The sequence below is a fragment of the Phaethon aethereus genome (assembly GCF_964289735.1).
Source record: "Phaethon aethereus genome assembly, chromosome: 1".
Lineage (NCBI taxonomy): Eukaryota > Metazoa > Chordata > Aves > Phaethontiformes > Phaethontidae > Phaethon > Phaethon aethereus.
Window position 1 is genome coordinate 46,725,034 of NC_138575.1, and position 21,756 is coordinate 46,746,789.

General features: G+C 42.8%; 1 protein-coding gene across 1 annotated transcript in view; it reads left to right on the top strand.

Moving 5' to 3' along the window:
- The window catches only part of TMTC2 (transmembrane O-mannosyltransferase targeting cadherins 2), a gene marked incomplete at its 3' end in the record, with an annotated part of 256,393 nt that overhangs the window by 507 nt on the left and 234,130 nt on the right, over positions 1 to 21,756 (top strand). The window lies entirely within an intron of this gene.

Below are 21,756 nucleotides of genomic sequence, written 5' to 3' on the forward strand. Positions count from 1 at the left end.
GCGGGGAGCGGCGCGGCCGGGCGGGCGGTGGCTGCCCACCTGCCGCGAGCGGGGCGGCGGCCGCCCCCCTCGGGGTGCCCGGGGTGTCGCGGGAGGGTCCCGGCGCTCCTCGGCTCCGGTGTCCGCCGCAGCGCCCGCCGCTCTGGGGGCTTTGACAGCTCCCAGGCGGGCGCGGTCCCCTCCAGCCCCTCCCGGTGGGAAGGGACCGGCCGCTGTAAGTTTGCCTGCCCTGGGCTGCTCCCACCTGCGCGGTGTCCCCCGGGCGGCGGAGTGCCCGACCGCCTGCCGTCCCCGCGCTCCGCCGGCACCGAGCCCCGCGCGGGAAGTTGCCGTCCGCTGCTAGGCTCCTCCGGGCGGCTGCGGGGACCGGAGCCCCGCCGGCGGCGAAGGCAGCGGCCGCCGCCGGGCTGGGCTCCCTACCTGCTCCTCTCCTGGCCCTGCCCGCCTTCAGGCGCTGCGGAAGGGCGGCGTGAGCAGTCGGGGAAAATTCCAGTTTGTGCCTTTTCCCGTGACTTAATCTGGTCACAATTAAACCGGATGCATAATTAAAATGTATTAGGGAGAACAGCACGCCTGGCTAAACTTATTAACCGTCCTGGGGTGTTTCATGCTCCATTGGCATGAAACCATCCAAAAAGTGAGCACGGATTGACTTTGACAGCTTTTCATCAGCCTCGGTCCTCTGCGGCGAGCGACCGTCTCCCCTGGGTGCGGGCGGGCAGCTGCCCGCGGCGCTGCGCTGCCTGCCGCCGCGATGCCACGGTGGGAGGCGTGGAAGGGAGAGGGAGGGGCGTGTGCGTGGGTTCCCCTGTCTGTGTCGGTGGATCCCAGCTTCGTGGCTCACGGTACTAGCTGACTCCCTCAGCAGCTTGTCAAAGCAGGGTTAGTGCCTTGGAGCTTTTTCGTGCGAGAGGAAGAACGCGTGGAAACGCGGTGAGGTGGGTAGGGGCTGCGCCAGAGCAGCAAAATGTTGCCGGATGAGCTGAACTTTCCGGCGCGCTGATGGGATGTGAAAGGGTCAGTTACGTCTTTGATTAGGCACTTGCCTTGGGAAATAACCCGCCTGTCCTGGAGTCGATTAGTTACTAAACTTGGAATTTTCCTCCCTTACGCCGTATTAGAGTGCACCTGCCGTGTGTAAGGATCTGTCACCGCTTCCAGAATAAGCCTCCCTGTTTTCAAGGGTTGCTGCTATTAAACCTGTTGTACTGAAAGTAAATGCCAAGTGTTAGTCCTGGTCCAGGTCTCTGGCTGGGAACAGTGTCGGCCGCAGGATGTGGCGATTCAGGCTTCCGTCCTTCGGGTCATTTACATGCACTTGAAGCCTTGTGAAGCGATTAAGTGTTTTGGGGTTTCTGTCAGCCTTCTAGTTATCTGCAACGATTTTTCTTAAATCCGTTTTAACGTTTCAAAACTTCATTCACTAACCGTAAAAGAAAAAAAAAAAAACCAAACCTGCTGTTACCTTGAAATGCAAGCTCTGATTTGGATCAATAGAAAGTAGTGAATATTTTGACACACTATTTTAAACCTGCTTGTTACAGTTAAGAACTGCAGGAGTAGTGGAATATTTATGTAACCCTAAGTAACATATGTTGCAATATTTAGGCAAAACTGGGTTGTTTAAGGACATGCTTATAAGCCTGGCTTGCAGGCCAGTTCAAATTGGCTAGGCATGGAAAGCAATTTGAAGTACTACCTGGTTATTGATGTGGAGGTCAAGGTTACCCTTGATCTTGCCCGAGTGTGCTTTAATGTAGTTAGAAAATAGTGGTATTCGAGTGTCATCTCAGAAAGGGTGGAAAAGATAATCATACGCTCTCTTTGCTAGTACTAATCCCAGACTATTTAAAAGGTGTTCTAAAATACTGCTTTGTTTATGTGTTTGCCTCCTAAGTAAAGAAAGTACTTCTCGTCATTGTAACTAAGATTTAGGCATTCGCTAGAGTGCTCTGAAAGCCGGTTAATGGCATTTCTGTATGCAGGGTCATCTAATTAGGATGTTTTTCAACTGTGGCGCTGGAAGGGGCAAGGCAGAAATGGCCGTTGCATGCTAGTAATTGTCGAACTAGAAAGGGTTATCTATTCAAAGAGGCAGGCTCTCAGACCCAAAGTATTCTTTTAACTGTAATCACAGAATCTCACTGCCCCGCAGGAGACGGCTTGAAATGTAACACTAGAAAAGGAGGTCGATGCTGGAGCTGCAGGACACAGCCCTCCATGTGGGAGATGGATCACGCTACTAACTTTAAGTGAATCAAGATTGTGCATTTAAGCTGGGAACCTGAATGTTTTGTTTCAGGAGGGCAGCATATTGCCATAGCTTTTTGCTGCTTCTTTTGCCATTTATATTGAAATTACATCAGACTGTTCTTTTTTTAATATAGTGATCAGGGTTACTATATAAAGGGTGTCTGTAATTGCTTTCTGTATTTTTTTTTATGTAGGTTGGGTAAGATTAAGTGGTGTTGTAAAAACTTCTTATAGCAAAATCAATTTCCCAATGGTAAAACTTAATATTTTAGCGGCTGCACGGCACCAAACCAAAGACTGTATGGATAGTGATATAACAAACTTGCCTGTAGTCTGGGCTTCATGACTCTATATCAAAGGATTCAACATTTTATTTCCCACCCTTCACCCAATTAAACTGAAATTGAATGAATTTAAAGCCTGAGCAAGTTAAGTAAGAATGTATACATTTGCTTATTCTTCATCGTTAGTCTGCCTAACTTGTTTCTTTCAGGCTAGACAGCTATGTGGCACGCACATAATCAGTGCAAGCGTGATCTTTTTGATCAATTCACTTATTGATTACTTTGGGTAAAAGTGACAGCCTCTAAACCCGAGAGCCAGTGTAAAGAAGAAACACTGCTTTATTTTTTTTTTCCTGTGGACCCAGAAAACACAAGCTTTTGCCACCCTGTTCCCTGCTACTGTAATTCTCACAGACAGCTGTGATATTTCCTAGTTACATGTGTAGATTATTAAGGGGCAGTTCTCCTCCCCAACTCAAAACCTCCTTGTTCATCTAGGAACAAATAAATATATTTTTTTTGGCCTCTTCTTGCTTATTTGTTTGATTTGAAGCTGTATGCAGCATGCAGTAACCTGAAAGCAGAGATGAATGTGGGAAGAGGCGGGGGGAAATATTTGGGTGGTGTTGGTCTAATGCCACAGTGAGCTCACATTGCTTGTTAATAAAGGCTGGTTTATTGCTGGGCAAAATCACCTCGAAACGGATAACGGTGGATAGGGAGAAATGCAATTTCCATTCCCGCAGATGTATGGAAGATCTTGCTTGTTGCAATGTGTTAAATCCAGCTTCTTGCCAGATTAAGGGGGGGGCTCATCTCTACACATGAGGTTCTTGTTTCATGCTAATATCTACCAGTATTACAGGAGGAAAACCCATTGCTGCAATTAGGCTTACACACCCGCGTAATTATTTTTCCCTGCCATTTAAGCCCCCCCCGCCGAAGTAGGCAATTTGACCTATGGATGCCTTGCATTGAAGCTGTAGTCCTTCATGTGACCTGCACTAAATAAGACGGGTCACTGTCAGTTTATAGCTGGGGTGTGGAAGATTTAGTGCACTGCGTATCTGAGGTCATGCGTTGCTAGAGCGAACGCGTCAAAAGCAACTCCTCCATTGAGGTGTTCCTTCCTACTCCCAAATGTCAGAAGAAAGGCATATTTTAAGGAGAGTGTTAGTAGGAATCTTTAACCTTGAGTGTGTACTTTTTCTGTGGCACGTCGGAAAAAATTGGCACTCTGGAAAATGCATACAGATTTGTCTGTCTCTGTGTAGGACTCTTCTGTGAGATATGGTAGCACTGATCAACTTTTTCTCTAGCGTGTGCTGGTTTTATTTAGCAGGCCTGAATGGGGCAGCCTTGCTGACGGTAGAAAATATCCAACAACCTTGTTTCAAAGTTGCAGGGCAATATTGCAAACTGTGTTGAAGAAATCCTGATAAGTACCTTCACCCTGTAGTCTTAGACTTGCATCATTTAAAAATAGGCCGAGCCCGTATACATTTGACAGGACCTTTGTTGGGTCTGCCACATGAGATTTAATCTAGCAAGTGACCCAGATACGTGCACTAGAAGAACAAGTATAAGTACACTGGGGAAAATTGCTCGCCATCTGTCTCCTTGTTGTGTGTGTGTATATTTGATTATTAATTTACATCTGTGATTTTTTTTATGGCCCCTTTTTGTCATCTACTCTCAATTTTTCAGCTCCAAGTGCACCTCTCCAGTAGCTTTCAGTAGCTCTAGTTTGCAGGCACCTGCAATCTTCTGAATTCCAGCAGCGAGGCTGGTGGTGGGGAGAAGTGGGGAGGCAGGGACCTGTATGCTTACTCTGTAGTGTTTTTCCTTTGTCTCTCCTGTTGTGTCTTTTATGTGCTAATTTCAAATGACCATAAAGATAATTTGTATATGAAACAGGACCTTTAACATGTTGATAAACAACAACAACATAATCTGGAGAAGATGCCCGAGTAGGTGAGGCTACGTAGTTTTCAGGTACTGTAGTTGAATATCAACCAAGCAAATCAGTAACTGATTATCTGATAGGATGAACCTGGCATGATAATACTCTGTTAATATCATACCTGTTCCATTTCAAATGCTGAATATAATCTAAAAAATATATTTGGCTTTTGATTTAAAAAGGATTTCTGCATAAAAATGTGTGTTGAATGGAACACTTTGATCAAAATGTGAAATCTTAGTTCAATCAAAATAGTGGGGTTTTTGATTTTTTTTTTTTTTTTGTAGTGGAGATGCTGTAGTATAGAGATTTTTGGAAGCAAAAAAATAATTACGTCCCTGCAGGCTTTATTTTAAGATTCGTGTTGGGTATATAACACTAACATAAACTGAGCCACTTCTGGTAGCTGGTTCAGAGAATAAATTCATGACTGTTAGCAGACGGAGAGGCTCCCTGAGTCACTGACGGGATGCGCTCATCTGCAGGAAGTTCTTCCAGCACACAATGGAGTTACAAATTCAAATGATCCACTTTCTCCAGCATTTCCCATATGTATTCCAGCTGCACTTCTGAATCCTTTAAGTTTGCCAGAGTGAAAGTCGCTCAAAAGGCTCAGAAGTCTCTCATCTCAATTTGTTAACCATCTGATAGCTGTGAGAGTGCTGAATTAGAGCTCCTTTGCCTCCCTCATCTGGAAGGTTGCCTTTTCTGTGTTGTTGGCTGCTAGGATTTTTTTCTTCCCTATGAAGTTGACCAAAGATGACTTTGCTTTTTGTTTATGGATTTTCTTTCTTTAGCTGAAATATTTGATGCTGAAGCTGTAGATGCAAGCTTGCTGGCGACCTGTGGTGAAAGTTCCTCCAAATGTACAGTTGGAGAAACAGACTAAATCTGGAGAGAGAGATGCTCATTCTTACTGTTACTGATGTAAAAGCAAATCCTTTATTTGGGACAATGTTTAAGGTTAGATGTTTTTTCATTTTTATTTCTAAATATTTTATAGGCTTTATGCAGTTTTTGGGTTAACTATTGTTTTTTGAAAAAGAAACCTTTTTAAACTGTCCATTTCCCTCAATGTTTTTTTCGTCCCTAGTTTTTGTCTAAAACGTCTGTTTGAAAGATGGAAGCATTTTATCTGGAGTTGCGAACCTTATGCTGAGAGTTTTTTGTTCTCCGACACTTTGGCCCTCAGGTTTTTAAATTAATTTTGGAATTTCTCTTGATTGCGGGAGCCTGTTGTTGGCCTTTGAGGCTTGGCAGCCTTTGAACTCCCTGTGCTTTCCCGCTTGGGGTGACTGATCTTACAAACGCTCCTTATCTTCTTTTAAAGTGGGAGCGTGTTCTGTAGGCAGGTTATTTAAGTCAGGGTGGCCGTAGGATTTCATTTCACTTCTAGATCAGGTTCTTAAGTTGTATTCCTTCAGTCTCGGGGTGGTCCTCCAGACTCGAGATATTTCTGTTGTTGCTTGCACAGGTTGTCCCTCCCCAGCACGAGGGAGAGGGTGTAAATCCTGTAATTTCTTTCCCAGTTTCACCCTCAGCAGAACTCCATACTAAACCATTTTTCCCCGAAGGCCAGCCCACTGCTGAATAAAACTCAAATAGCCAGAGTTTTTGGAATCACACTCTAAATATTACTTAACGTATCAACTCTGCTGCTTAGTTTGCTACTTCAGGGCAGTTGAAATATCTTGCGGACCCGTGAATGGCTCGTAAGGGGCGTCTCCAGAGGCAGCGGTGTGCGCTTCGGCTCCGTCTTCAGAGGATGCTTCAGCCGAGCACAGGGTTGCTGTTGTTCGTATATGACGGCTCATTGTGAACAAAGAAACGTGCTGGATCACTGGGGCGGCAGCGAAGGCTCAAGTAATCTGTCAGTCTCTATTTCACTTGGAGGAAAAAGAAAGCCAGTAAATCAAACCGTTTGAAACTGATGAAACTTGGCCACTCAGCCTCCGTAACCCGGGATGGCTAGTCGACGTGCTCCCATGCTCCGCCACCCCAGCCAGCCCTGGCCTTGTTAAGCTTCAAGAGGGAGAAAAAGTAAAAGAATACTGCTTGAATACTAATCCTTGCGTTCCCTAGGACACTGTGAATTACTCTGTTAGCCTTCGTAGTCCTATTGGCTTCATGGGGAGATTTTTCAAGATTAGTTGGAGGTAAATAATGCTCACATACTGTCTTCATATCCTCTCTTTCCTTCATCTCCTCATCTTTTCAATTGCTGTTTATTTGAAATATTGCGCTTTCAGCATAAGCTGTTTTGTCTTTTATGTCTTAATTATTTTGATTTTTTTTTTTCCAGTGGTTTATTCAAATGGCCCATATTCATGCTTCAAAAACTGCTAAAAAAATCAGGGTAATCTCTAAAAACACATGTAGGTATATATGCCATCACTATAGTAAATAGAATAGCAGATTTTTGTTATACGTCTAGAACTTGAGAGCAAGTCTGTTTTGGCATCTCTTTTTCCAGTAGAGAGCTGGACAGGCTTCCCATTAGTCTGCCACAAAAGCTCCTTAATTTATTTGCCGGGGTCACTGTTGACTGCCTCGGAGCACCTCCTCCTCTCCAGGAGTTAAGCACGTTGGCCTCAGCAGTGCTCCTGGACCCGGCTGGCCCAGGAAGCCAGAGACTGACAGGTAATTGAAGGAGGATTTTCCACATGATGGTACAGACCATTACTGCTAGATGACTGGTCTGTGGCATCCCCTATTATTCACCAACCTGTCAGTAGACCAAAAAAAACCCTGCCGTGACCTCTGACCTGTGGTTTAAGCGAGGACAGGTTTTTCTGAAGTTAGTTAGCGTCCTGTTTGCAGGACGGGTTTTTCTGAACTTACTCTAGGCTATTTTGCTAATGAGAAGACTGTATGATTTTTAACTCCTGTGTGTTTTAGCCAGCTAGTCCAGCGTTAGTTCAGAGGAACAACACAGTAATTGGTAGCAGAACTATCGCTGTAAAGTCTCTGCCAGTGCCTGGATGCTGTTTTCATACAGCCTGGTAATTTGCGTACTTAAATCCCGAAAAAGGACTTGAACTCTTGAAACAGGGTCACGATTCAGTGACCAAAATTGTCACGGAAACAAACCCACTCATCAGCAGCCTAAACGGTTCCTAGATTCTGTCCTGTCTTCCCTTCCCATCCCCACGGCCTTTTACATACAAGAGTTAATAACCGGTGCTGACCCAGGCTCCAGCGTGCTGCTTCCCCATCATTGCTGCAGAACAACCTGCACCCCATGCTTCGGGCACCCTTCTGGTGGGAAACCAGTCTTTGAACCTGCTAAATACCTAAATAAAAGATAGATACGTCGCAAGTGTTTGTCTGCAGTCCCCACATAGAGACAGCATTTCATTTCCGTACCTAGCATTTCCAGTTGCTTGGCTACCTTGTTCCGAGTAAGTGCAACTTCAGTTTTTAATTGATTTTTCTGAGAATTTTTTCTCCCTCTGATGTAAGGGAATGTAGCTTGGAGTTGGCTCTCTGTGAATCAGAGACTTTTCTTTAGGAGTCGGTGCCTGGCTGGTAAGTGCGTAGGCTCCCAACATCATGGTGCATCAGGTGCCTTTACAGCATCTAGACTCCAACCTCTATGTGGGAATATTTCTCAGTTGATGCTGTTTAAAATAGCTCTTAGGTTTTGCTCAGTAACTACTGAAGCTGGTAATGGTTATTTACTTCGGTATTGAAAAACCCAGCATGAATGAGTTCTGGTGTCTGAGTAAAGCACTAAGAAACACTCTTCCACTGAAAACAGTCTCTTTAAGTTGATGTTTGCAGTGGTTTTACGGTGACAGAATTACTTAGTGGGGGGAAAACAACCAACCAACCAAGGCACTGGATGTTGTCCATTGGAAAGACCTTTAAGAATTAACACTGGTACCAGGAAAATAAACCTGTCTGTACCTAGGGCTCAGCCAAGCTCCTTATTGTGGTGTATCACAGTTAAAGCCAAGCCCCAAAATCCACCCAGTCAGCACCAAACTGTTTGGTTTTATCAAAGAGCCCCTTGACATGGCTTCATCCAGATCCCAACAGGAGATGAAATACTGCAGGAGGACACAAGCACCTGTGTTTAAAAAAAAAAAAAATTGGTGTGCTGAAGTTGCCTCTAGAAGGTAGGCAGAGGTGGCCTGCCCTGTCATCATCGTTTAAAGTCTAAATATTCCGTGTGTGGCTGGTCTCTGTTTTGGCCCTACGTGTCTTGCTGTAGTTCCTGTGCCTGTCTTCCAGCCCGGAGTGTTTCTCTGAGATGTGTTTTAGCATATTCAGAGTTCAAGCTGCTGTAAGTACGGTAAGTGAGCACCGAGTTGTCCAGTTGAAGTTCTTTATATATTCATGTCTGTACATTTGATAGGATTTTAGCACTTTGAAATGAAAGATACAGTTAATTGGATTATAACGTAATAGGTCAACATCTTGGGGCAGCATGGGGAGAATTAGAACTCCTAATCCAGAATAATTTTATTTTCTGCAAATGACTAATTTGTTCCAGGTCTCTAACATGAAACCTTGAAGTGGGAGTTCATTCTGAAAATTAGCCACTTCTGGGACTTTGACTTTGGTGTCTTTGAGTCTTTTGTGTGTGTGGTTTGAGTTCATAATTTTCAGAGTGTGTTTTTGATGGTGGGCCTTTGAGAAGGCAGAGGAGGATCTTGCTGCCCAATGTGCAAAGGAGCACATTAAGTGTTACACTTAAAAATCTGATTTTTTAAAGCATAGGGTGCCTGTGCCTTTATAGGCTGTTCAGCACTGTGTCATTTCTCTTCTGCAGGCTGCTCCTGTTGGTGCTTTTAGCCTTTAAGTAATGTTGTAGCACGACGGTAACATAGGAATGTACTTTATTGCATTTTACAGCCTGACAACGTTCCTGGGTCTGGATCAGTTATATTTGGCTGGCTCCTTTGAGTGCACTAGTACTGGGCTACTTTGAGACAGGGATTAAGTCCAGTTGGAAGTTCAGATGAGATGCTCGCAGTCACCTCTGGCCGTTGGAGTAGCCTTCCTAATCCCAAATAACACTCGGCATTTTTCTTACCAAAGTGTAAGGAGCCCACGCTGCCTTGAGTGTGACTCTGTGGGTGTAAGAATTCACTTGTAGCTGTTGTTCTGTAGGTTATGAGCCTTCTGTTATATACTCTTTTTTTCGTGCTTTATACGTTTCTTAAAAATAGATTTTTTTTTTCTTTCCAAATAAAAATATATTTGAAGGAACGCTGTGCCTTGCCATATCCTTTCATTTCCAACAGTTATGTGAAGATGAAGGTGGTGTCGTGCTTCTCTTGTATTTGATACTGTATTTATTTGATTTGACTGCTCAGTGTGGCACCAGTGTTGATTGTTTTCATTATTTTAATAACAAGATAAAGAAGAAATTAGGCTCAGAAGTGAGGCAGTATCTTAAAAAGCCTTATTTTCTGCGTTACACATCATCCTTCTAGATAGCACTGAAATAAGAAAAACATTTGTGTTTTGGATTAAGCCCCTCTCTATTGGCCTGGCTGTCCTTGTTGATGCCAGAATTTAATCAGTGAATCATCTTGGGCAACTCTGAAATAATTTGTGAAGCTTTGTTTGGAAGTTTAGTCTGCGGGTCTCTTGTTCTGCCATCATTTCTTTGGCCTTCCACACCTCCTCCCAACTTCCATGCCAAAAAGAAACACCGTACAGTTCCGGGGAAGATCCTTCTAGGTATGGTATGCATCTAGCTGTGTATTTCCTTGCGGTGAAATCTTGATTTATAACAAGAATTTCCTTGTAATAAATTCCATGAAGCTTCAGTCTGTGCCCTTCGTTTTCTTCAAAGAATTTCAGTTTTACTTGAGGAAATTTTTAAAGTGGTTTTTTTTTTTTTTTTTAAATCAGGAAAAGGAAGACTGGTCTTGAGAAGTTAATGTTAGCCACAGAAGAAAAGTTTCTTTTTTTTTTTAATTAATTGTTTGTAACGAAACTTCTGATCTTTTACATTTTTATAATTGAAGCAGAAGAAAACTTAGGCTTTTTAAAAGTACTTTGATCTGTATTAAGTTTCCAGTGGAAAAAAATAAATTAAATGCTGCATGGCTGTATAAATAAAGCTTGCTGAAAGAAAAAGTACTAAGAGAATGATGAAAAAAATTTCATCAAATAAAATGACATTTTTTGTGTAGCAGCTTTCATTTTGTAGCACAAACAGTTCTTTATAGCTTCTTTGTAACACCAGTATACTTGCATAAATTTTCTATTTGTGAAAAGACATAGCTGTATGTTCTATTCCATTTCACAGTACATTACTCATCTCTTGTATGTAAATCACTTGGCTTGTTAAAAAAGGTAGTATTTCTCTCTAATAAACATCATGCTTCTGGAGGCTTCTCAAGATGCGCTTTCTTTTAGAAGACAAAAGACTTAAGCATGGGGAAAGGCCACGAAGAAAATGGTTCCTCACGTTGTTGGCCTCATGCTAAAAAGGCAAAACGCGAGCGGGATCACCCCAGAGTACCGTCTGCTGAAAGCGGCTCCGCAGCCGCGCTGCCTGGCCTCGGCCGGCCGTAGGGCGTTGCGGCCGCGGTGGTACGGCGTGCAGAGGGTATCGCTGGCGGCCGGAGCCGGAGCTGAAAGCCCTCCGCACCCCACCGGGGCCAGGGCCCTGTGCCTGGATGTGCCCTGGGCTGCTGTGCCAGGTGCTACGTTTCGTACTGCTGCTGCTTCCTCTCTCCCTGCTCCGTCTCGTAACGTGATTGCAAGCTCTTGGCAGCCAAAACCGCATCTTTAGTAGGTCTGTTCCATCGGTTGGATCAGCGTAGCTTCGTCCCTTGGTAAGGGCATCTGGCAGTGGGCATCTGGCTATCTTAAAATGATGGCTTGGGCTTAAAGAAGGGAAGTTTAACAGAAGTTGCTCTACATACTTTCCTCTTTCCATAGAATTTCTAGATATCTATATGCTGTTTAGCCAGAGCAGGTTGGCCATGGTTTCTCTTGAATGTGATCTGCGGTAGTATTGTACTCATTTTCGTTTAAAAAAAAAAAAGTCTCACCAACTCTGTTTTGATGAACGTTGAATGAGTGTGTTTGTATGCGTTCAAAGAACCCTGAATTACCCTGACTTATGATGGCCTTAGGTACTTGGAGCCTCATGCCTGGCTGATACTTAGTTAAAACTAAAAGGAAGGGTTGAATGTTCAGGGAGCAGGAAGCTAGTTGGTCCTCTGGAATTTAGGGCCTGCTTTTAGCACCTGACAAAGGAAATAATGTGAGAATATTAATAAAAACGTTGCTGTTTATAACCAAACAACTGATTTGCTGAGGTACAGTAAACCTGGGAGAAATTTTGCAGGAGACTCTTCTCCTCAGCTCTTTCTAATCTTTTTCTAAATGTTCCAATTTCAGTCAATGTGTGCAATCCTTTCTGAAAATAATTAAAGGCCACCTCATTTAGGGACTGGGAGAGTGTCTGGTGAGGTGAGGAAAGGATTCCACAAAGAATAAAAACGTGAAGAAATACTGGCTTTAACCTGGTTGTGTGCCACATACCTAATCTGCTAGCTTGTGTAAGTATTAATATTTGCTATTTTACTCTTTTGAAAAATGATAAAACCACCAACTGTATAGGAATACTGGTAGCATTTTGTCCATCTGACACTAAGAAATGTGCTTGAGCTACTGTAATTCTGGGCTGTTGACTTGATGTGTATGGAATTCAGCTAGTTTTGCAGGAAAAGAGAAGGTTTGCTGCTCTTTATGCTGCTCTGGATCTTGGTGCTCCTTGGGGATAGCGTTGGAGAAGGAGTCTTGTCTAAGCAGGAAAATTGCATATACAGGTCTGCAGATACCATGGTGATGAGCATGATATACATATCTTGAAAGGCTCTGATGCAGTAGCTTCAAGCAAGGTACCACCCTGTTATGCAGTTTCCAGAAATCACATGCTGTGTGTGATATTTAAATTTACCAATTTGGCTCTGTGCTTGGCTTGTTCTGAACATCTTGCAGACTGAAATTTGTAGATTTTGTTGAGGCTCCCTGTATTGTAGCTTATTATAGGCAAGGAGTTTCAGTTTATGTTCATGCTATGCTAATTGTTAATGATGTGAAAAAGTGTATGAGCTTATTTTACAGCAAAAAGGATTAAAATTCAGTTTCTTAGTACTGAATCCTAACGTTACGGTACCGTTTTCTGAATAAGTAAAACGACTCTGAAGCATGAAAATAAAGAACTAACACACAGGTGAATATAAGTACGGGAAAGATTAGAGGATTCCAGAATAAACAGTGTTTTATTAATGCCTATGCCTCATTCTTTCTGTAAATATTTAAGGAAAAATGTAAATTATATGGATGAGATTTTTCAATAATGGGTGGGATTAAAATCAGTTTATTGAAATTTATTTCTTTCTGGTCTAGTGTATTTTAAACAGTTCTGCTTAAAAGTATAAATTGCACTGGATCTTAGTGTGGGCAAGGGTGTAGGGACATCTGTTCGTTGTGTAGCACAGTGGGAGTGATGGCTGAATGTTTTTGCTTGAATAAGGGCACTGGGAGCACTTTATTTTGCATACCTCTTTCAAGATAAGAAATTGTGGGGAAACATCTCTGTGTAGACTATGAAAATGCACGTTATACTTTATATGCTGTTATCAGTGGCTGAAAAGTTATTAGTGAGTGGAGAGCATTTGTTTTCCATCCTTACTTTTCATGGACTGAAATCCTGTATAAAATGCGTGAGGTCGCAGAGCACAGTCCTGTTAAGGAAGAGCAGACACTGTGACAGTTCTCAGTTTGAACCTGGAACTGTACTAGTTAGTCCTTCGCCAGGAGTAAGTGACCACACTTCTAGGATAAGCTGCTGAGAGAAGACTGCTTATCAGGCTGTAATTTGTATTGTAAAATGCAAATGTACCCGGTTTGTAGCAGGATAGTTGCATTTAATATGCATATTTAATGGCACATATAATAACAGACATAATTTTTCATCTTCCAGTGCTATCTTATGTCTGCACCAGCAATTCCGGTCATGGAGGGAGTGAAGGGATGGACTCTGCAATCAGTGAATCTTCCAGCAGAGTGATTAAATTAGTATCAAATTATGCCCTCAGGAATTTCTAAGCTTGTAAATATAGTAAGCAGTATGGTAGTTAGAAAAAGCAAGTTGTTTTTTGTATTCAAAGAGTTTTTGTTTCTTACTGTTCTGAATTTCAGCTTTTTGTAGAGCAGTAACTTCTATGGTTTTACTTTCTGCTGCAAAGGATCTCTGTTGACTTTGCAATTTTTTGGGTTTACTTTCTTTTTTCTGCTGCAGGTTAGAAGTTAGGTACTTGGGTCACCTTACACTGCCCATGCTAAACAAAACTAAGTGAGGAAGCAAGTGCAGAGATTTTGTTTCAGCTGTTGCTTCAGGAACTGACTAAACCTTTATTTAATTGAATTCAATTTACATGGGTTGAATATTGCTAGCTGTAATTAAAGAAAGAAAACTGCTGCTAACTAATCTGTTTTTGTCTATGTCTCTTGTACCTGCCTGAAATTTATTATTTTCTGAAGTACAAATGAACAAGTGAACTCTCCAGCTAAGCAAAGTCAGTGTTTGTGCCAAGATGATTATGCATTAACTATTTCATGCTTATTGGAACGGAAAAATGAGCAGATTGGAGAGGATGAATAGCCTGCTTAGTAATATCCAAGAAGGAGGAAAAATATGACCTAATAATCTACTTTAGTGATGATCTGTTTATTGTGTCCTAACTTGGTTAAGGTCAAGATAAAAGCAAATAATTTTTGTAGGTCCTACATGCCAGTAAGAGATAAAACGGTAGTGTATGCCTCTGCTTCGCGGCTAAGACTTCAGTTTTACAAACGCTTGGACATGTGTTCAGTGTTCAGCTTTTCAGATGTAAATAGTCCCATTAGATGAAATCTGGGTCCAACTGGATTCGGTGGTAAAACCTGTGGCAATTTAAATAAGGCTTGAGTTTCATGAATGAGTTCAGTGAGACTACTTGTATACATAAGGTTAAACACATGGCTAAGTATGTGCGGGGTAGAGGCCCTGCACGGATACGAGAATAAGACCCTTGCGACGCAGTTTGAAGTCTGACCTGTCTTGCTGTTGCATGATGGAGAGCCACAGTGAGGAAGTAGGTGAACCTTTTGGGCATAAACAAACACAGAGGATATAAAACATCATAAATAACTACAATTCATAAAACGCTTGGTTGGTCCTAAATAATGAAGCAGTGAAAATGTTTATGGGCTGTGCTTGTTCTTGTAATATATTTTTATTTTATATTTTTTGGCACAAATGCATGTAAGGAATTAGTATCATTATTATGTTTCATTATTCAGAAGAACTTAGTAGTGGGAGATGCCTTCTTTTGGAAGTGGGAGGTAAAATAGAAGTTACGGGCCAGCCTGCCCCCCCCCCCCCCAGTCATAGGAGTCATGCAATATTTGGTAATTATGTCAACCGTTGTAATCATCGTGTATATTAACTACTTAATTTCATGTCATGCTTGGTAAAGAAACACTGTGGGTATTATCATAACTGATGGTTCTCACCATCTGAGGCTCTCCCCCTCCAGATGTTTCACCTGTTTGCAAATTTGCTTTGGAGCTGCTTGCGCAGCAAAACGACTGTCACATGCGGTAACAGATCTCCGTCTCTCCCTGTGCAGAACAGCTTTGCAGAGCCTAGGTTCACTGTTCGTGGTCAGAAATATTATTTAAACGACTGCCCCCTTAATCCGGTCCGGTTTAGGGAAGTGCAATTTTCCAGGTTTTTGAGGGAGTCCTAATTTACATTTCATAACACACACACAACCAAGTGATCAGCATGAAGTCTCAGGGCAGCCTGACGGTCCTTTGTGCCTGTGGAAACAGTGACACAACAGTGCATGTGCAAGTGATGTTATCAGGTGCGCTTCGCGTGCGCTCACCCTTACCTGGAGCATGCTAAACAGCTGCAGCCTAATTCTCATGAGAGGAACCCAACCTGCTCTATTGTAATGATGAACTTGCGTAAAGAGACAAACATTGAGGTCTTAAGAAAACAATAGCTACGAGTCACTCTTTTAAATGCCTTAATTTTGGCGTGCTGTTGCAGCTCTTGTTTTTCTGTGCGTGGCTTTGAATGGGAGGAACATGACAACCTCCCCCCCTCAGTGAAGTTGGATTTGGGCTGCAACCGTTCCTTTGTCTTTGCTCTCCCGTCCTACAGGTAGGTGCAGAACCTTGTCTCTTCGCCAAGTCGAAGACTGATACTGTCTGTGTGTTTGGAGAATGGAGGAGAACGTCCCAGCTCCACCACCCTGCGGATTGTGCAGCCCAGTTGTTGTTGGGGAATAGACAGGGAAGGCTTGGGGTGGTGGGCAGGTAAGGTGGGGGGGGAGGGGAAAGTAAAGCAGCAAGGCAATGGGTGCAGCACTGGCACAGAGCTCTTCAGCTGTTGTGTGCACAGGTGTCTGGGGCAAATAATTCTCATTTCTCAGTGTTTGTAGTTCTTAAGGTTTGAGGCGTTTTTGTTTCGGTCTGATAAGATGCTGATTACATTCCATTCATTTCAGTTATATGATCCCACTGGGTAGGGAGTGGTACCTTAGGGTGTTTTCAGGAGCACTTGAGAGGAGATTTTCTGCCCCCAGGAGCTTTGGACTGAAAGGTGTGAGAAGAGGAAAGCATGGAAAAGAGGTGGTGTATACGTAGTGGTCCTGCGTGTTGGACTTTGTGTTTGCAGGTAGGAGAGCCATCTCCACTTCTTATGGTGGCAAGTGAGGGAAGGCTGGAGAAAGGGAAGGGCAAGGTGGAAGACATAACAGAGAAGGGTGAAACGAAATCTAGTCCTTGGTGGCTGTTAGGCATGTGGGATGCAGAGGATCGAAACCCAATAACCAAACTGGGAGAAAAATTGCTCTCAGTGTGTGAATGCTGCTACTGCAGTTGCTGAGGGGGACGTTAGCCCTAGATTTTGGCAGTCGCAACTGTTTCTGTTGTAGTGAGCCAGGCTGGGTTGAACCGCCGAAGCCCAAGGATGCTTGCCTTGCTGAAACAAACCTGAGATCAGTCACGCCATCAGCATGGCCAACAGGTCTGCAAGGGGTGACCACTACCTGTGGAAGTGGGGATGAGCAATCGGTGCCGGTAATCTGGCCAGAGGGTACCCGGGAAGCCTGTCCAGAGAGGTCTCTGTGGATTTCACTCCTGCCTTTCACAAGTTTTCTGCTTGCTCTTCTAACCTGTTCTCTCTCCGTCTCCCTGGGTGGTTTTCTCCTCTCATGTTTCCTACAATGGAAAGCTAAAAAGACATATACAGAAAACAGATGCTGGAACCAAAGTAGGAAAAATGAGCAATGACTTCGTTAATAGAGTTAGGCCCATTCAAGGAGAAAGACACAATGCGGACTAAAAAAAGAGATAAATTGTTTGGGAAAGGAAAATGGATCAAACAATGTGGCTGAAGACAGGCTTAGCTGTTGCTGTGCAAAAACTAGATGGCTGCAGAAGCCGTGGTTTCGTGGCTGCCTTGTTTGGCTATTCTTTACACTAGGTCCTAGTTTGGGACAGACGGCGACGATGCGAAGCCCTGCTGCTTTCAGCTGGTCCTTGCCAAGGCTGCTGGGTGGCTGATGAAGCACTGGATTTTAACCTAGTCTTGGCAATAGCAGTTTGGATGGAAGGCCAAGCTGAACTATCAGCAGAGACAGTGCTATTTTTAGGACTATGTATATGAAGAAATAGTTGATGATATAAAGCTATAGAAACTCTTGGAAAGTGGCATGGTGCCTTGTGCTTTGAATGTTTTACTCTGAAGAAGTTTTCAAATCCCTCTCAACATGAGAATTGACTGTGGATTTCAAACATAGCATTGCACAGCATGTGGCATTCATTTATTATCCCATTATTAGATTACATGTTATGGATTAAACAAGTATTCTTTTCCCTGTGTTTGCTTCAGTTATTGTTATAGAAGACAAATATACATCTTTAATACCAGGTAAATAGGCTCTTGACTTTCTTTTCGGATTTTATCTTCTTTCCTACTATGTCTACCTTAAAGGACAAAGGAAAACTTAATTTTTACATTAAAGAAGAAATTATTTGTAAAGACACATTATATTCCCAGGCCTCCAAGACTTGTGGTCTGAAATGGGAAACGTAGCCACAACTAATGTATTCTGAAACCAGCTCAACGTGCAGTTTGAAATGTTCAGTGGATGCTCTCAAGGATGTGGAATGATGCTTTAAAAGATTTCCTGCATTTCCCTACATATTGCCTGACTTTTGATGCTGCCACGAGCTTGGTAGAAATGCACTATGTAATTAGGCTGCTATCATTTATCATGAAAAACAGAATAGCGGTTGTTCCCCTTGCCCCCACTTGCTGGTTCATGTATCTCCGTCTCTGATCCTAAAGCAGGAAGAAAGGACTCTGAGATTTTCATGTTAGCTTTTTTTTTTTTTTTTAATATACCACTTTCTTACCTGGAAAGAATGCTTTAGAAGTGCTAATGGCCACAGCCTGTGTTAACCTTTATCTGATACGGCATTTCTTCTAATATGCTCGTATTCTGTGCATCGGTGAGGTCTGGGCTCTGTGCGTAGTGGCAGAACTGGTCTGCAAATGGCATGGGAGCAGCCTTCTCCCACAGCTGAGCCAGGAACAACTACAGAGAAAGTTGCCTTGTGCCTTGGCAGTACTGCTCTCACCACAGCTGCTGGTCAAGGTAGTGTTATGAAGCATATTCAAGTGGTAGGCATACCATGACAATATGCAGAAGTTTATAATAAGAACTATTATACATGAAAGTAAAAAAAATATTGTGAGCATTCAGGAATGCTAATGTTTTCCATAGCATGGTTTCATCACTTGCTTTGGTGTATAGTTAACAATCTTAAGTCCATGTGGCAATAATATTCTTTTTCAAGGGATTTAATTGGAGTTTTGGAGACCCTGCAAATATGAGGGACAACTGCAATCTCTGTCCAACCTAACAGAGGACTAAAAGCAGGAAATCATCCAGGGTAAAGGCTAACATGGGCAATGCATGCTCTTGAGTTCCTCTGAGGTCTAAATATACTTGCAGAATCTGAGCTGAAACAGCATTGTATTTTTGCCTCGATGTTAATCCAAGTTATTTGGATTTAGATATTTCTGGCATATGCAAGAGTTGTGGGTCTGTCTTCAGGGCAGACATAGCCAGAAAGCTGAGATGGAGACCAGTACCAGATTTAGTAAGAGATTTTATCTGCAATATGGGTGGTTCAAAAGTATAAACTATAACCTTTCTAATTTATTATCATTTATTATCAAAACGCATGTAACATGAGTTTTGAAGCAGTCAGATCTTTCTAGAGTTGGGTCCTCACTATCTGAGAGGCTGTACAAGTATAAACTGTCCTGGTCCTAAAGTATTTGTCGTTCAGGCCCTTATTCTGGAACAAAAAACCCCACCCAAAACCAACATACTTCGTATCTACCCCTGCCCATTTTATATTTTACTTAGGATTGCTTATATAAACCTAAACATTGGTATGGCTGTCTTATTTTTTTAAGAACATAAAAATCTTAGAGATTTTGCTCATGTTTTATTTCTGATTACTTCACACTGTGGGTATTGATGAGGTAATGGAAATCTGTATCTGAAACACTGGTGTGAGGAAAACAAATAACATGTAATGTTTTTCATCAACCATAATTAAAGGAGTGACTATTAGAATAAAAATTAATTGCAGTTAATAAAGGATTGCTTTCTTTTTTTTGTAATGTATCCAAATCCCACTTATAATTTTCCCTTCGTGTTTCAGAAAACTCTTGGAAAATTGTATTTTGCTTCTTCAATATACCTATCTCTAGGAGAAAAAGGGATTCAGTACTTTCTGAAGGTAGTTTTATTTCTTAAATCACTGAACCAAAATGCAATGGTTAACGTTAATAAATATTTACTTTGTTTTTAAGCTTGGAGTGATCAGCAGTGCCAGAAGCTAATCTGTAGATTTGCCTGAGGTGGTGTCGTGAGTCTTCAGAGTGATATATTTGAAGTTGCGCTCATCGGTTCATTTACTGAATAAAATTTGCACCTTTAACAAAAACCTGCCTATAGCCTTAGCTAGGTAGATAATTTAATGCGTGTTTTTGAAGTGGTATTTTACAAAGTCTTTTCCCTTTTAATTGCTTTAACATTACTTTCTTTTGTGTGCTGGGTTGTTTTGGTTTTTTTTTTCCTTCCAGTCCTAATCATCTAGTATTAGGAAGACTGTTGTCTTCAATATCAGACAAAACCTAAACCCTACCAGAAAAAAAAACCATTGAGAACAAAGGCAGTTTCATATCGTCATAGACCATGAACTGTGAAAGCGATGCAAGCTCAACTAATCTTCTTGCATGTCAATACTAAATTTGTTCTGTCTCCTGTTTTTTTTTGTTGTTGTTTGCTTTGCCCGTATCTGCTTGTTCTTTCCTAGAAGAAAGAACCCTTAGATCGCACCTCCTGTGGGCTGAGGACAAACCTGCTTGGAGCTTGTTCAATATCTTGCAGGAAAGTGTCTCACTGATGGGTTGGATGCTTCAAATGTTGTTACTCTGTTCTCTGATCTTTGTTTTGTTGATTCTTATAATTCATGTAACCTGCTGCCTCTCGCTTATGTAAGTGTTTGGTAAGGATGACTGTCAGGATTTTGTGTTGGTGACTACCGGTAACGGTGTCTCTTCTATATTACATGAAGTTCTTGAACAGTAAGAGAGCGTGAAATAGAAAAATAATAGGAAGCAATGGTGCTTGTGTAAAATACAGGCGACTCGTGAATTTTGCTCATGAGCTGCAGTACATCCTCCAGGACACCGTTGGCAGCGGGGCAGATCTGTGAGAGTCCTCCCCTTGTCAAGGGGCAGGGCCACCCGTGGGTCTGGCGGGTTGCCGCGGCAGTCCCGAGGACAGAGAGGCTGGTTTCCCAAGAGCAGGTTGCTGCCGGACGGGCATGACGGCCTTGGTGAAGGCCCCTGGCTTTTCCTCCTCTGCCTGCTCTGCTCAGATAATCCTGCAACAGCTGTCGAGAGCTTCCCTCGGATCGCTCTGGCCTCAGCAAAGCTGCAGGGGCACTAGAAACCTGGCCCTGACCCCTGCTGAGCTGGTCGGGATAAGAACAACGTCATCCCCAATGAAACCGATGTGCCATTGCCCTCTTTCAGCGAAGCCGGGCCGCTAGGGATTTGTTTTCCGAGGATGAGCGATAGGCACTCGCCCTCCCCGCGGCTGGTCCCAGCGGTGCCAGCTGTGTGTTGCCCCGTCCCCCGTGCCCCCGCCGCTGGGGCGCGGATTAGTGACGCGCTGTCGGCAGTTCTCTGTGATTGCTTTCCTGCTGAGGAGGGCTGGGAGGAGAAAGCGGGTGCTTGTAGGTCAGGTTGTGCTCAAATTGGATTGGGACCTGCTGCCCGTGGTGGTGTGATCTACTGCAAAAAGTGTCGTCAGCGGGTGTCTGTGGCGGAGCTGGGGGCTTGTCACCAATGAGGTAAAAAATACATAGCTGCCAAGTTGCTCCTCTGTTATTTAGGACTGTTTGCCAGGCTCAGTGGAACAAATATCCCTTATTTTAGATGATGTCTCACTGGCCTTAAAGTAAATATGTCTCTTAAAAGTTTTCCTCTTATTATTTTTAGCTTCAACATGGACTTGTGAACTTTCTATGCTTGGGAAAGGTGCCCTGCAGTTGATTCAGTTCTTTGCCTACAAAGCACCCCCAATGAACTGATTTGGAAATGGCTTAATGTATAATCTGCAGTGTGAGGAGGCTGGCAGTGACAAGGGTCAGCGTCATTTCAGGTGATTAAATCATTCCCTAAATACTGATAGACAGCTTGAACATATACCACTCGGATTAACTGCCTCCACTTTATAAATGTACCTGGTTATCTGTTAAGATAATTTGTTTTCCTACAGGTAAAAAAAAAAAAAACAATGTTCCAATTCTAAATTAATCTGGATTAACTTTTATTAGCACAGTCTGCTTTCTCTTTTCGTTTTGACATCATGTTCAACTCTGGTAGGTGAATTCAACAGTTTCAGCATTTGAACCTGGTATGGGAGACCTTTTGTGTATAGGTATTGCTGATTTGCCTTTTCAAGAGCTTCCATGTCACCTTGTTTAACAAAATTTTTTAATGTCTAGAAATGTAGAACAATGATACAAAGGTTATCCCTTATTTCAAACTACAAACACTCTTCTTTGAGGGGCTTTGCAATAACTTTGCAATAACCTCCACCCACCTTACAGCCTCTCTAACCTGCT